Genomic DNA, 10,807 nt, shown 5'->3' on the forward strand with positions numbered 1-10,807 from the left:
ATCAGGTCAAATCTCATGAAATGGCTTTCATACACACTGCAGTCATTCAGGACATCTTTTTTTACTACAAATGTGTCCCTTAAATGTCAAAAAATGGATGTTCCCTGTCGTTATAAGGTGTTTAATGCAAATTTTTAAGGGATAGGAGACCTGTATGTCCGCATAAGTAAATATGCATGAAAATGTGTACAACTGGAAGAATGGGCAATGTTGAACACGTTAAATGTTTGTGTGAGGGTGTGCATGTGTGGTGCATTCAAATACGTTTTTAAAATAAATTTCACGGTGCTCTAATTTGTGAAACCACATTCTTAGCCAGCCAAGCATATTCTCAAAGTCTCTGCTATCCCATAACTGCAACTACGCTATACAGTTTTAAATTTTACTTTTGAATCTCTTTCCTGTAACAAGCTGCAGTCACAAAAAAGGCTTTGCTGGAAAAATGAAGAAATAGATTTTATGTCCAATTTCTCTTTACTTTTGTTGAGATTTTCCAGTTTTGTGATTCTTGTTTTCCTCTTTTGCTTTTCAGTTTCTCTTCTACTCTTTTCATCTTGCTCTTTCTTTACCCGTCTTTTCTTCATTACCGTTCTCTTGAACTTGAGTCTCTGGCCCTCCTCCAATAAAAGGAGAAAAGTTTCTTCATCAAACTGAAGAGGACCTCGAGTCTATTCAGCACCAACTCCTTTTCAAGTGGAAAGGACTTTTCTGTGATGACCTGTGTGGGAAAGACACAGAGGTCTTTTATAAGGTTTTTATAAAACTCAGTTAAAGAGAACCTCTCCTTTCTCTCATTCTCTTGTTCTTTCTCTCTTTCCATTTTCTTTCCATCTTACTTTCTTTGCTGCTGCATGCTAATTCAGCACAGTCTTTTTATAAGGCTCACTGCTCGCCTTCTCCCAAGCTCCCTTGTCTCTGTTGCTGAATGAGGGGCCACCTTTCTCGCTTCCTTTTCTTAGTCATTGACCTGCTTTTGTACTTCAGACCTCTCTCTTGCTTCCAATAAAACTGTCTGTGCTGCAGGAAGTAAATTACTAAGCTGTTAAATGTGGTATACCCAGGATCAAACCTTGTGCTTTGTGTGGAACGAGTCATCTTGGTGTCAAGGTACTTTCTTGATCCTTTGTGAGGATATTTCATAATCAAGTGTATGCTGAAAAAGTGTCAACAACACGCATAGTTAATGCTAATGGAATTAATTGATTCTCAGAGATTATCCTACCATTACTTTTGTTTTCATTTAATAGCATGAACAGTAGTTTGTATGATGCTAATGCAGGTCTCAGACTAAATAACATTTTTGTTTATTACAGGTTAAGCAATTATGGAGTCACAAAATCTCACCAGAACTGGGACACTGTTGTCCTATAAATCGTGACAGTTCACTTTCACAGCATGCATAATGTCATTAGGACGTAGGTGTTAGCTAATGATTTCCAGAAAACAATGTACATGGACAATAGCAGCTGAGGTAAATGTGTGGGCTAATCAAATTTTAATTATAATTTTGGCTTCCAATAATTATAAAAACAAGACAGTCACGACAAAAAGAGCCTCTTTAGGCATCAGTTTTCACTAAGAATCTCTTGTGTTGTTATACACAAGCCTCATTCCAGGGGTAGGCTTTCACCCCCTCAAAAGTCCAAATTCACTCCCAGTTTCTTTCATCCAAAGTGACAGAAAGACAAGAGAAGAGAGTCAACCAGCTAGATCTGTCTGGAGGGAGTCAATGTTATTAATGATTACAGTTGCCTTTGATCTCCAGATCATCATGCAACCCTTCACAGGCTTGTGAGGTTGCTGCAGCATGGGTCTTTTGTTGTCCACATCAGAGACTAAATGGTGGAGACTGCAGGCTGGGTGGAACCCAGTGATGCTTTGCTGGATTGATTTTACAGTTGATTTTAGATGTTGTTGGGTTATTTCCCTCACCACCTCCACCCCTTTCTCACAAAAATAAGGGATCACTGTGGTAGACCGTGACATGAATTCTACACTGCTACTCTTTCTGTTGAGACATTACAAGGCATCTTGGATACAATATAGGTTTTAATCCACAATGGCACACTATGCTAAACAACATAATCAGCTGTCTTGAATTATGACAGCTTCATTTTCAGTCCAATGCCCTACATCATTCAGGTTTGGCTATAATAATTAAACTGATATTGAACAGTTTGAACCTGACATTCTGGACACATTTGTTGATAGTCCAGATTTTATTAATAAGCAATGACCATGTAAAGACCAAAAACTGCAGTTAATGGACCCTGCTATAACTCGTCCCCTTGTGTACTTTAAATTCTGCCTGTGTACTGAAAGCCTGATTTAGCTTCTCCTTCTGTTTCGTAGAGCTCCATTGTTTTACAAAAAAATTATTAATAGCACATCAGTGTGCTACTGCAATACTCAGGTCAACATGTTCTTTCACTGCCACATACTATGGCCCTTTTTTTGGTGATTTTTCGTTTTTATGGGCTGATGATATTTCTTTTTTTTTGTAACGTGATGAACAATGAGAGGTGTGGTGGATGGGCCAGATGCTGGCCGATGTGTAAAAATAACTCAGTTGTTTGGTGGTGGCTATGGCGGAGCTTCCACAGAGGCCAGCGGGTGGATGAGGGAAGGAGAGGCAGGAGGAGGAGAGACCCGAGGCGGCCGCCGGTCCGAGTGTCAGGTTGCCGACCCCTGCCGAATTTCTTACCTGAAATTCTTACCTGAATTTCAGGTAAGAAGTTATCTCACATATACCATGCTGGAGCTATATGAACTCTCTGAATCTGAGTAATATTTGATGAAAACTACAATGCCCAGTTACTCTGGGCAGTGATGTCTGGGCCTGGAGCTGACACCAAAATGCAATCCAGTGATAATAAGAAAATAAGAAAAGGCACACACACACAATTACATCAGTTTTTGTCAAACACTGTCAATAACCCTTCAAACGAAATCTTCCTGTTACAAAATATAATGAATTCAAATGAAATGACCAACCATAAAAAGGAGTTCTTTGAAGTTGAGGATTTCAAGGCAAACTGACATTCTAATTATTGAATTATCTTCAATTAAATTCATTCTTTCATGGTTTTTGGCAGCATGCTTTGTTTTGTAGGTCATACAGGAGGATCTCGAGTGGCTCTAAAGGAAGGGAAACATATTCTTTAAGGCTTTGGAGTCAAATATACAGCTACAGTTCATCCTCCAGGGCTGAGCAGTGCTAACTTTGGAGCAAATATTGTTTTATTCTTAATTCTGTCCCCTTTCGCCTGGAGTCAAAGCCTTAGATCTGTAGTAGAAGACATTAGGAGGGAGAAGAACAGTTTCTGTTGGGGCGAAAAAAAGGGGACATATTCCAGTGATCAAATGATTTTATTATTGTAAATCAAAAGAGAATAATTTAATAGCTGCCTCACTCACTTGTTCCATCTCAAATGTATTATCACTCGTCATTCTTTCGCCTCTGTGTCTTTGTTTTTCTCAGTCTCCCTTCCTCTTCTGATGTATACATGTCTTTGATTTTAGCAAATCAAAGGACACAGGCCTATGAAAACTGCATGATCTCAGACCTTCTGTGGAGCCACATGTGGCCTATGTCAGGATCTTGGCTTTTCAAAGTTTACTAGGCAGGTCTTTTGCAGTGCATTGGAAATTCAGCAACATAAACCACTCAACATATTTCCCTTTAATTGTGGAAAGCATCAAAACCAAAGCCTAAAATTCAATTAAAAAACTATAAACACTGCCAAAAGTGTATGAATACCTTAAATTGGAAGAATTTCATTTCAGAATTAAAAACGTTTCAAAGGTTTATGCGCTTGTTTCATGGGAAATGAAGGGATGTTTTTGCGGATAGAAATAATATAAAATAACAATAGGCATATACCATTCTGAGATCAGATGATGTAGCAATAGCAAATCAGCAAGTCAACATCTCAATTGACAAATCATTTCTTCTTAATCACCTTGTGTTTAATAAGAGATGCTATATGTTGTGAAGCTTCTAATGATAACTCCTTTAATAGTTCAGCAAGGAAAACCTTTCCTTGATGTATCCCAGGTTTTCTGTGGCCATGATAACATCCCCATAAACATAAAGACATCCTCACAGCACAGCCACTATGCTTTTGCTTTATAAGAGATTATGTGTTGCTGTAAATTAAACTAACCCATAGAACTGAAATTATCTTCACTATCTACGTGAAACAATACTGCACCAGAATACAGATATTATTACACAGAACTGACACGCTCTATTGGCCATTTTGAGCTAATAGTAAACATTTTACAGGATAATATATGCATTTTTAAATACATTTTGCTACTCTGTACTGTTTCTTTCTGTAAGTTAAATGAAATTATCTAATAAACACAGGAGACATGTCCAAAATTACTGATTTGTTCATTAAATGTTTGTATACATGATTTATGCACCAATTTGTGCCTTACTACCTTTTTTTAAATGAGGCCCAATGTCCTTTTGAAAGATGAATGGAAACATTTATCTAAATACCTCATGCCAATGGTCAAGCATGGTGGTAGAATTATGATCATTTGGGCTTGTTTTGCAGCCACAGGACCTGGATACCGTGCACTTATTAAGTTGACCTGGAACTCCTCTGTATACCAAAGTATTCAAGAGTCAAATGTGAAATCATCTGTCTGACTCTCTCAAGCGTTTTCATGTTTAAAGTTTCTGGTAGAATTGTGCAGAAACAAACTGTGAAAATTACTCTTAATTGGCATTTACTCCAAAACTAGTTAACGAAGTACAGGATCACTGTCTGCAAAACAAAAAAATCACTCATATTCACACAAGAAACACTTTGCTTTGCTGTAATTTGTGTTTGCACTTGAAGTACTCTATATTGCCAAAAGTATTCACTCGTCTGCCTTCACACACATATATACTTGAGCGGCATGCCAGTTTTAATCCATACCACTTCAAGGCTGAGTGGCTGTCATTCCCCATCATTTCGACTTTGTTATAATACCACTAACAGTTGACTGTGGAATATTGAGTAGTGAGGAAATTTCACAACTGGACTTGTTGCACGGGTGGTAAACAAGTCACCACGCTGGAATTCACTGAGCTCTTGAGAGTGACTGATTCTTTCACAAGTATTTGTAGAAGCAGTCTGAATGTCTAGATGCTTGATTTTATGCACCTGTGGTTGTGAAAGTTATTGGAAAACCCGAATTTAATACTCGAATAGCTACTTTTGGCAATGAAGCATACATGATTTAGAAAAATTACTTCGTCTACACATTACACTTACACAGGCATCTCAGCAGTGGAAACCAAACCACGAGGCTTTCTGCACACAGTCTTTGTGCTGATTTGGAAGCCCTGCTCTCTAACTTTATGTGGTCCGTTACTTTGTGGTATTTCTATATATATATATATCCATCTCTCTCTCTCTCTCTCTCTCTCTCTCTCTCTCTATATATATATATATATATATATATATATATATATATATATATATATATATATATATATATATATATATATATATATATGTTATGGAATGCCCTTTAGGAAAATATTATATATATATTCCAACCAAAGTCTGAATATATAGAATGATCTTTTGAATATATAGAATGAAGCTTGAATATATAGAATGAAACTTGAATATATAGAATGATCTTTTGAATATATAGAATGAAGCTTGAATATATAGAATGAAGCTTGAATATATAGAATGGAACTTGAATATATAGAATGATCTTTTGAATATATAGAATGAAACTTGAATATATAGAATGATCTTTTGAATATATAGAATGAAACTTGAATATATAGAATGATCTTTTGAAAATATAGAATGAAACTTGAATATATAGAATGAAGCTTGAATATATAGAATGAAGCTTGAATATATAGAATGAAACTTGAATATATAGAATGATCTTTTGAATATATAGAATGAAACTTGAATATATAGAATGAAACTTGAATATATAGAATGAAACTTGAATATATAGAATGATCTTTTGAATATATAGAATGAAACTTGAATATATAGAATGAAACTTGAATATATAGAATGATCTTTTGAATATATAGAATGAAACTTGAATATATAGAATGAAACTTGAATATATAGAATGATCTCTTGAATATATAGAATGAAACTTGAATATATAGAATGATCTCTTGAATATATAGAATGAAACTTGAATATATAGAATGATCTTTTGAAAATATAGAATGAAACTTGAATATATAGAATGAAACTTGAATATATAGAATGATCTCTTGAATATATAGAATGAAACTTGAATATATAGAATGATCTTTTGAATATATAGAATGATCTTTTGAAAATATAGAATGAAACTTGAATATATAGAATGAAACTTGAATATATAGAATGAAACTTGAATATATAGAATGATCTCTTGAATATATAGAATGAAACTTGAATATATAGAATGATCTTTTGAAAATATAGAATGAAACTTGAATATATAGAATGAAACTTGAATATATAGAATGTATGAACCTCATTTTTAGAGATGATGTGTTTCTGAATTCTCTGCCTTTACAAAATGGCATCAGCTGAACTATTTCAGTACTTTTTAGAGCTTGACAACTGTTTTGCGACAGCTGTTCAAATTGCAAATTTCCATAGTCCATATATATATATATATATATATATATATATATATATATATATATATATATATATATATATATATATATATATATATATATATTATTTGAAGAATAAACTCTGTGGCACTGTGTTCTGACACTTTTCTCACACTAACTGTCAGATAGTGAAATATGAATCTCGAGAGCGGCCTTGATTGATCACAATATGTATAAACAGTATGTATAAATATTAATTAAGTCCAGATATGAGTCACTGAAGCCATGGGAATGGGTTACTTCAGGCTCAGAAAGAGTTATTTTAAAGTTAGCAGTCCAATCTAAAGTGCAAAGCAGAATTGGTGTGCTCTAGAGAACAGCATCTAACATGTACCAGCATCAGATGTCTTTGTTTTTATAAAGTATGAAAAGCACAGTGATGGCCACAAGGAGATGAATGTCCTCAAAGAGAACGGGAGACACAGGACAGCTTCTTACTGGCACAGTGTGCAGGCAGAAAGACAAGGCAGAATCATCTTTGGAACAGGATCTGAAATACCCACACACAAAAATGGGTACCACTTTACAATAAGGCTCCCCTTATAGATGCTAATAAATAGTTTATAGCTATATTATTAATTAATTTGTAAATGCTTTATAAACCATTATTAATGGTTTATTATGCATTAGTTAAGGGTGAGAAAGAGGAAAAAAACTGACCGGTTTCTTGCCAAATAGTGAGCCAAATGTGTTCACCTATATATTTCATCTAGAGTTGCTATATTAAACATTTTAGACTAAGTTACTATCCTGTAAGCACAATCAGCATTTGTAAACATATTTTTTATCATATAAAATTGTACTTCAGAAATGCATTATAAATATCCACAACTATCAATCGGAGCTTTGTTGTAAAGTGTAAAGCATAAAACCATTTATTAATGAATAATAAATATTTATAAATGCCAAATGGGAGCCTTATTGTAAAGTGTAAAGCATAACACCATTTATTAATGACTACTAAACATAAATGACAAAAGAGAGTTTTGTTGAAAAGTTTAAAACATGTCAACATTTATTAAGGACTAATAAACATTTATAAATGCTAAATGGGAGCCTTATTGTAAAGTGTAAAGCATAACACCATTTATTAATGACTACTAAACATTATAATGACAAAAGAGAGTTTTGTTGTAAAGTTTAAAACATGTCAACATTTATTAAGGACTAATAAACATTTATAAATGCCAAATGGGAGCCTTATTGTAAAGTGTAAAGCATAACACCATTTATTAATGACTACTAAACATTTATAAATGACAGAAGATAGCTTTGTCGTAAAGTTTAAAACATGTCAACATTTATTAAGGACTAATAAACATTTATAAATGCCAAATGGGAGCCTTATTGTAAAGTGTAAAGCATAACACCATTTATTAATCACTAATAAACATTTATAAATGACAAAAGATAGCTTTGTCGTAAAGTTTAAAACATGTCAACATTTATTAATCACTAATAAACATTTATAATTGCCAAAAGTGAGTCTTAAATGTATAATGTCACCATTTATAACACTTAGACCTAAATTACAATCAGTGCTTGAAATAACATTTAACTACTGTCAAAATTGGCAATGTATTGTAAGAGTAACACATATAAAATTAAATGTGTTTTTTAAAACACCAAACAGTCACACACTCCAAAAAAAGTTCATGCCAGACTGGTTCAAACTGGAAATATTTTTTGTATGTCCTTAAATAAGCGTCCCAGTGGTCCATCAGGGTGTTGCGCTCCAGTTCCTCCTTAAGAAAAGTCAGTTTCTCTCGCTCCTTGTTAAGAAGGGCAGTTGCAGTAGGGGCAGGATTAGAAGAAGAATCTAAAGAACAAACAATTATTAAATTACAATACTAAAATAATTTATAATCTAAACTTGGGAAACTCAAATAAAATATTGATTAAAAACGGTTACAACTTGAATTTATAAAAAGCCACTTTGTAAAAATTATGTTATATACACATGTGGTGGTTCAGACATTTCTAAAACAAGGCAAATAATTCTTATGTGTACTGCCTTACCAGGGTGTTTAATATAAATTTAATGATGCACATAAACAAAACTAAAAATATACAACTAAGTGATATCAATCGTTTGGAATAACCAATAGTAATAGAGCCATTCACATGTTATGTGATGTTAGTTAGCCACTGTAGCTAGCAGCCAAATGGCTCGGTAGCTAGCTAGCTAGCATTATACTCACCTTCATGTCTGCTGACTTCGTTGGCTTAGTGCAATCTAGATCATCCAGTCTCTGCTTTTTGTATCTCTTCGAACGTGTGCTGTGTAAGTCGCAGACGCACACAAATTTTTATCTTCTGCTCCATCCATGGCGCAGCAACTTGAACGAGCGCCTTCAGTGTGTCTGTTCGTGCCCCTTTGGCTTGACCTTCCAGAGCGCTCCACTGCCTGTCGCGCTCTGAGAGGAGGGGCTTTCCTTAATAAAGTTAACTGTGATTGGATGGTTGTATAAGCTCCTCTGCGTTTAAATTAAATTTGTTTTCCCTCCCTTTGGCAGCAGAACATATTTTTTTTAGCATGAATCCAGCGGGTTAGATCTACATAACAAAGTCGGAGATACATTATAACAGGTGAGACAATCCTCTTTTTTGCGTGGGACTATTTTTGATTATAGGACTTGTTTTATATAGCATGTGAAGTTCTTTAACTCTGAACCGATTTGCACTAGACTCCCATAGAGTATTTTACGGTGTTTCGAGGTGATAATAAAATAAATTACTCATTTTTTTCCACCAGAATGTCTTTGGGAATGAGATTGCGCGCCAGAATAGAAGGAAAACAAACTAAATACATGGGGCAAAAAAGTATTTAGTCAGCCACCGATTGTGCAAGTTCCCCCACCTAAAATGATGACAGAGGTCAGTAATTTGCACCAGAGGTACACTTCAACTGTGAGAGACAGAATGTGAAAAAAAAATCCATGAATCCACATGGTAGGATTTGTAAAGAATTTATTCGTAAATCAGGGTGGAAAATAAGTATTTGGTCAATAACAAAAATACAACTCAATACTTTGTAACATAACCTTTGTTGGCAATAACAGAGGTCAAACGTTTACTATAGGTCTTTACCAGGTTTGCACACACAGTAGGTGGTATTTTGGCCCATTCCTCCATGCAGATCTTCTCGAGAGCAGTGATGTTTTGGGGCTGTCGCCGAGCAACACGTACTTTCAACTCCCGCCACAGATTTTCTATGGGGTTGAGGTCTGGAGACTGGCTAGGCCACTCCAGGACTTTCAAATGCTTCTTACGGAGCCACTCCTTTGTTGCCCGGGCGGTGTGTTTTGGATCATTGTCATGTTGGAAGACCCAGCCTCGTTTCATCTTCAAAGTTCTCACTGATGGAAGGAGGTTTTGGCTCAAAATCTCACGATACATGGCCCCATTCATTCTGTCCTTAACACGGATCAGTCGTCCTGTCCCCTTGGCAGAAAAACAGCCCCATAGCATGATGTTTCCACCCCCATGCTTCACAGTAGGTATGGTGTTCTTGGGATGCAACTCAGTATTCTTCTTCCTCCAAACACGACGAGTTGAGTTTATACCAAAAAGTTCTACTTTGGTTTCATCTGACCACATGACATTCTCCCAATCCTCTGCTGTATCATCCATGTGCTCTCTGGCAAACTTCAGACGGGCCTGGACATGCACTGGCTTCAGCAGCGGAACACGTCTGGCACTGCGGGATTTGATTCCCTGCCGTTGTAGTGTGTTACTGATGGTGACCTTTGTTACTTTGGTCCCAGCTCTCTGCAGGTCATTTACCAGGTCCCCCCGTGTGGTTCTGGGATCTTTGCTCACCCTTCTCATGATCATTTTGACCCCACGAGATGAGATCTTGCGTGGAGCCCCAGATCGAGGGAGATTATCAGTGGTCTTGTATGTCTTCCATTTTCTGATGATTGCTCCCACAGTTGATTTTTTTCACACCAAGCTGCTTGCCTATTGTAGATTCACTCTTCCCAGTCTGGTGCAGGTCTACGATACTTTTCCTGGTGTCCTTCGAAAGCTGTTTGGTCTTGGCCATGGCGGAGTTTGGAGTCTGACTGTTTGAGGCTGTGGACAGGTGTCTTTTATACAGATGATGAGTTCAAACAGGTGCCATTCATACAGGTAACAAGTGGGGGA

The sequence above is a fragment of the Rhamphochromis sp. 'chilingali' genome (assembly GCF_963969265.1).
Source record: "Rhamphochromis sp. 'chilingali' genome assembly, chromosome: 13".
NCBI lineage: Eukaryota > Metazoa > Chordata > Actinopteri > Cichliformes > Cichlidae > Rhamphochromis > Rhamphochromis sp. 'chilingali'.